Genomic DNA, 7,057 nt, shown 5'->3' on the forward strand with positions numbered 1-7,057 from the left:
AAAGGCTTGTGGCAGGCAGAACAGCAGCTGGAATCCCTCTCTCCCAAATGCTAGGGAGGACCTGCTTTTTAGTTTTGGTTTTCTCGGCAGGAATTCCAAGATTACCATGCTGGGCGAGCATGTGTCAGTTTTCATCACTCCCACAGTTCCCGAGTCCCTGGCCATCAGCCCCTCTCCCTGCTCCCCTTCCCTGTGTGGGCTCTGCTTTCTACCCTCACTTCATTGTGTACTTGAGTGGTGGCTCATACCTTAAAGCTGTTATTTTCGAGTTTTAATAATATTTTGCAACTCATTTCCTGTTTCTTAGCTGACAGACATTCCAAAAGTAATCTTTGGCAGGTACTAATTTGGGTGATGACCACTTGATCTACATTTTTGGTGGGTAATTACTGAGTCAGAAGTGAGCAAATATGATATCCCCTGACAGTCAGTGAGGCAGGCATTTTTACTACCCACTCATTAGAGATTCACGGGTAGTGAAATGCCCTGAATTTTGTTAGTTCTCCCAGACACAGGAAAAATCTGTCTGTTAAGTACCAGCAGTTACTACTTATCTTTATTTTGTCACACTTCCGTGGTCCAAAATACATTGGTACTTTGTACAACAACTTCTTTTAAGGCAAGGTGCTTTGGTAGAGTGAAACCACCATGGGATCAAAGTTCCTATGGCTTCTGAAGCTGGGCACAGTCCTGTGTCCTACAGCAAATCTCCTCCACAGAGATTTGTGTTGTTTCACAGCGATAAGTGAATCTCAGAAGATTTGGAGCCCTGATTTGGAAAGTTCACAGACTGATGCAAAGTCTCTCCAAACTGCAGGAGCCAGATTCCCTGGTTTGCTCTGGCAGCTTTGCCTTGCTCTGGTGATACAAAGCAGCTGTAAATCCCCTTGTGCTGCCCAGCTCATCGAGGTTTGTGGTGTCTCACATTGCCAGAGCCCACCAGTGAGCCTTGCCCTCCGAATTGCCTGTGTACATGGAATTGGGCTGGATGTCTCCTGAGAAAAGGGGGCCAGTCTGAGATTATCAGCACAGCTTGCTTCCTTGCATTACTTTGGCACCAGGCTCTGCTTCCCGTAAGACCTTGTGCAAAAGCGAGCAAAAAGAAAACATAATGTGGGAAGAAATAGCCAGACTTCTTTTCAAATGTCAGAGAGATTCAGATTTATTTTGAGTTCTAGAAGAAATGTGGGAAAGGGATATTTGCCAGATTCTTGGCCTCCCCATCTGGCTTCTATGAACTACCTTTTTATTCCTTCTTTCCCCGTAAGTTTTCCCAAATCACAGAGCTCAAGTCCCCACAGCAACTCCCCCGAGAACCAGCTTAAGTAGACTGAGAATCTAAATAAAACCTGATCGTTGTTTTTGAACCAAGAAGCAGCTGGTACAGTGCCTAGTTTTCCCATTTTGCTTCCAAAATATCTAAAGATATCCAAGTTATTTTGAACGTGACAAGGTACCCGAACCAATACATTTCCTGGAACACTCAATAGAGCCGCCTCTGCCTCTGTCCTTCACATCTCATTCCACAGTGAGCCCTTCTGTGTTTGTAGATCATCATTCTCTTGGACTTTTTCCTGACTCCTTGTTCACACTCAGCTCTCCATCCCTTTTGGTTATCCCTTGGCACGTGGAGTGAGCCTCCCTCAGCTGTGCTTATAGGATCATAGGATCATTGTTTTGGTGGAAGCACCGAGGGTGGTTTTGTTGGTGTTTAATATGTGGCTCTTCAGGTTTCTTTTGAGCAATATTGATTAAATACATTTAGTCTCTTAATGTGGCTTAAATACGTAGGGTGTGTTGTGCGGTCCCTCCACAGAGAGGACAGAAAACCAGTCCCCAAGAATTCCATCAGAATTCATTAGGGTTTTGATGAATTGCAACTGCTAAGAAATTGTCTCCTAGGACTTGGAAATTAGTCAGTCCGCACAGTACAGATGTCAAATCACCTAAAGAGAGTAAACCTGAAAAATACTGTCTGAGAGAATTGTGTGCACCACAAGTCTGTAGAAAGGGTTTAAAAAGGAAAAGAGAAAGGAAAAGAAAATCCCTTCAAGAAGGGATTGGGCATCCCAGAGATGTGGCTTTACTTTCTTGTTCTTCTGAAGTGCTTTCCAAGGAGGGTGTGTGCATACAAAATTAGCGGGGAGAATATCGATTTTAGTCTCTGAATTTGATTTCAAGGTTGGGATTGATTCAGTCTAAATACATTGAGTTTGAAAGAGATCTAGCCATTTATTTCTAAGTGGCATTTAAAATAAATATTGCTCTATATTAATCTAGTGAATAGTATTGTAAGTGCCACAGTTTATGCTTATTACACTTATTGAACAGGCTCCAGTATCTCCTATAGAATAAATGGCGGAAATAGGAAAAAATTTTTCTGGTTCTTCAAAAGTGTATCAATCACTTCCTGCACTGAACATCAGGTCAATATTGGAGGAAAACCATGCACAAATCTATACCATTGGCAACGTGATTATCTTTTCAGTTGTGAAAACTGTATGTGTATCCTTTGTTTTCTGATGGAAACAAGTACCTAAGTATCCTCCTGTGTGGAGCAGTGCAGAGATGTTGTTTGGAAAGACCAGTTCTGGAGATTGCTTGAGCAAGTGGTGCTTAAAGGTGCTTCAGCTGGTGGGATTGAGCATGGATAACAGCCATTAAAGACTTCAGCAGCAGCCTGGTCTGTTTTTTGGTGTTAGTTTGTTACTCCGAAGCTTTGAGGGTGTTTGGATGGGAGATTTTGCTTTGATTTTTTTCCCCCCAAGGCAGGAGCCACTGTCTGTTTGCATTTGGGATTTTGCTAAAATTGGATTTTGACCCCCAAATTTAAGCTTTGATTTAGAACGCTGATGTTGCCAATCACAGAAATAATTGCCAAAGTAAAACTGATCCAGAGTTAATTTTGGATCCTGGCCACTGTAGAATTCCACAGGTTCTTACATCTTGCTTCAGATCCATTGGGAAACTGCTCTTGATGGTATAGGTTTTTTTGTTAGGGAAAAAAAAAAAGAGAGGGATGAGAAATAAAAGTGTGTAAAAGGAGAAACACAGGGAAAAGAAGGTGTGGCATAAAAACAACATCTGGGTGTTCTGTGTGGTGTGGAAAATTTGTTTCCCCATTGATACTTGGGAGAGAGGAGTTATTCTGGGGGTAGTGAGAATTTCCCATCAGGAAAAGCTTTGCTAAACTCATCCTTTTTGCAGTTTGGGAGGTGGTGTTTTCTCAATATATCTTCACATGCTTCTACACCTCCTGGTTTAGGGAGAGGACCACTCAAGTAATGTGGTGTTTCTGACCCTGCTGGAGTAAGAAAGTCCTGAAGAACTCACTCCTGAAAGGTTACCTGAAAGGAACTCAGCCTTTTATGAGGTTCATCCAACTTGCTGAAAGATTTAAATCTGATTAATGGTGCATCTGATAATGGTGCATAGAAGAACCTAATCTCTTGTTGTGTTTATACAATGCAAAGGGAGAAGGAATCTTAAAAAGCAAGGAAATATCCCGTATCACTCTTCTGCCTTTATTTGCTGTGATTCTAATTCAATTTATTTACTAAACGAAAGAGATGAAAAGGTTTCTCAAACAATACTTTCATATAACCCAGTCTCTTAAGTTGTACTGTGAAATTTCCATGTTTTTGTATTTAACTTTCCTACATTTATCTTTACTAGAATAACTCTTAACCATTCCACCCTAAAAGCTATAATTTCAGTATGTTATCCTTTTCCCCTTCCCCTCATTGTTCCCTTGTATGGTTATCCAGTTTTCAGGAAAGCATTTAAACACTCATTTGATTCCACGAAGTCAGTGGGACTCAAGCATGTGCTTAAGTGCCTGCTGAATTAGGTCCCTGATTTACATCACAAATCCATCACTCTTGCTGAGGCTTGTCGCTGGCACGTCTCAAAAACTTTGTCACTCATCCTCCACTGCCTGCAGAACCTGGAGAGGTTCCTCCCTCCTGCTGTCCCAGCCTCAGGGGAGGGCCCAAACCAGGTCCTATGGGTTTTCCCACATTTAAACAAGCTCCAGGAAGATTATTGGAAGCTCTCAGCGAGGTTACGTAACCCATAAAAGTACGAATGATTTACAAATATTTAACAAGGAAAAAACTAATTATGTGGCTCCTGTCACAATGGGGGCAGGCTCAGAAATGGTATAATCAATATGGGAGTGTTAGCTGTAATGCATTCTGTCAGCTTTTTAACCAACCAGAAAACTCCAGCGAGTCTATAAACAGGATTGACCCTCTCTCTGCTGAATCCTGGCTGTGCCAGCAAGATTTTCCTCTCATTATGTTTCATATTAGCAGTTGTCTGTCATGGGGTCTTTTGGACACTCTTACAAAAGAAGCATCTATCCTGCAACTGAGTGAGCTTATCTCCAAGTATGGGAGCTAGGAAGGAACTAGCAAAACCAGAATTTTAGCCAATTCCCAGAAAGGCAAATTCCATTTTAGTCCCCAAGTGAGTCTTAGAAGGTTCATGGGGACCTGACATGTGCTACTATGGCTATGAAGAATCACCCGTGGTTAAGGTGAAGGATGTGTTTGATGTTTTGTTAGACAAGGCTTGTGTTTCACCTTTGCACTACTGCTACCTGCTAGCTAGGATTATTTTGGCTATATAGTTATATCACTACATGTTTATATATAATATATATTCTATTTTGGGCTAATCATCTCTGAAGGGGAGTAGATTTCCTCCAAAAGGGCCTGCCAGCAGCAGCCTGGTCGTGTTGGGTGTCGTGGCTCCTGGGTGCACAGAAGATGGAAGTTTGAACCCTTTCTGCCTGACAGAAACTACTGAAATCTGACTACACCACATAGTGCAGGAAATTGTTTTCTTATGAGGTGCATATGTTTTAAAAGAAGCAACATTGCCATGTATTTTACATGGGTTATTAAATAACTGTATAAATTTAATGATTCAGATGTTTTGCATTATAACCTGGCATCTCAGGAGGCATGAAAATAGCACAGTAGGAAAATGTCATTGCATACTTCATAGGCAAAGCTGTTAACAAATGGAAATCCTTTTATAACTATAGAAGAGATCCATCTTTAGTCCCCTGCCTGTCTCAACCTTCCACTGGTCTTCTGATGTGAATAAACTGTGACTAACGTGCAATAGTAACGAGGCTCTTGGAACTGCCAGAAATCTTTACTTACTTAGAGAGAGAAAAAGAAAATATCTGTAGTTTGCAATTATTATCAGTGCATGAAAATGGCAAGAACCCTGTTTTGGCATTCACCTCAGGGAGTAGAGGGAGCAGATCACCATCCTCTGATCTCTTGAAAAATGGATACTTTCTAACCTGGGAAGTTTAAGCACAGATCATCAATATTTCCGTACATAAAGTGCTGGGTGGGTATTGCTCCCCTTGATTTGTTGTTTGTTAGACTAGTTTTGGTTGGTTACAGCATTATACATTGTAGGAACTTTATTTATTGCCACTGTCACAACAAAGCAAAGCTGCTATTATGTTATAACAAACTAAAGCTACATTCTAAAACACCGCATCTACCCAAACTACAGTGCTGTAACACCTAATTTACAGTTTATTCCAATCGTGTGGACACTGGAAACGTAAAATAATAATAAAGTAAAGGTTTCATTGGCTCATCCCAGCAGAAGTCCTTTCTGGTGTGGCTGTTCATCATGCAGGAAGGCAAGAAAAATATATTGTGTGGGGTGTTTTTGTAGGGTGAGTGCACAAAGGCACAAATATTGGTGCAGTCAAGTGCCTTGCAAGCCCCTGGCTGGACAGTGGCTCACCAGGGTCTGCAGGGGTGGAAAGAACTGCAGATAAACACAGCTCCGTGTGTCACAACATGCAGGGACAGGGGCTGTGGAAGGATGAACCCTGGGAAAAGACTGTGGAGGGATGAAATGAGTGCTGAGAGTGCATCTGGAGGTACTCTCCACTCTGGTCTTCTTTTCTAGTGCTAAAGCACAGCATCCCAGCAGGAAACTGGTGGCAGCTGGAGGTGTTGAGTAGGTTGTTCATTGTAACATCCCAATGTTACTGGTGAATCTTGGTCCTGGGTGCAGCTGCTGCTGTCCCATTTCACCATGGTGTTTTTCCTGCACTTTGGGTTGATCTTGTAGCATTCACAGGCACTTGAAAGGGAGCTCCTGGGCAATGTGTTTTGGTGTGGTAAAATGTTGGTCTGTGTCTAGAAGAGTTGGCAAGAGGAGCTTGACAAATAATTTGCAGTTAATAGCTTTCTTGATTTTTTTTCCCCCCCTTTTTTACTTTTTGGCAGATAGTTCTGCAGACTCATAAATTTGCTGTAAATAACTCCTAAGAGCAGGAAGCACTACAGCAGTTCTTGAAAAAGTCAGAGTAGCAAAAGAATGTGACAAATTCAGTAGCTGAGCCATCAGGATACAGAGAGCAGGTATCAAGCTGTGCCATATGTACAGTCACGGTTGGCTTGGAAAGTCTCCTCTCGTAAAACCAAATTGTTCCACTAGGAAGTGAAGCCAGGAGCCTTTTGCCTACAAAATTAAATTGTTCTTTTTTTTCCCCAAACCAATTGCTGCTTTTTTTTTTGTTGTTTTGTTTAATGAAACACCAGGCAGAATCTCATTTTTCTCCTCCAGCTCTACCTGTCTTTTTCCTCTTATTTCACCCCTCCCTTGCCCACCTTCCACCTCAGGGCAAATGGAAAATCTCATCTTCTTTTTAGGCTATTTATCTTCTCCTTCCCAAAACGGTTTCCTCCAACCCTCACTGTCTTCTGCCAGTATGAAGTTGGACAAGTAAAGAGAAATGGCTGGGGGACCTGGAGGGAGGCTGAGGACTGGAACAGTAAGCAGGTTGTTCCCTGACTGACTCGAGTCCGGCTGAACCTCGCTCTGGGAGAGACAGCTCAGGCAGGGAAAGATGAGATCCTTCATTTCCACGAGATTATGCATTCAGACTGATGACTAAACTAAGGAGATGGGCCTGCTTATTGTAAAGCAGCAGAAATTGAGGAGTCATCCATACATAAAACTCCCTTCCTCCTTATAAATCCAAACCTCTCAGAGCCTGAAGGTGACTCAT

This window comes from Aphelocoma coerulescens, chromosome 3 (assembly GCF_041296385.1).
Source record: "Aphelocoma coerulescens isolate FSJ_1873_10779 chromosome 3, UR_Acoe_1.0, whole genome shotgun sequence".
NCBI classification, from domain to species: Eukaryota; Metazoa; Chordata; class Aves; order Passeriformes; family Corvidae; genus Aphelocoma; species Aphelocoma coerulescens.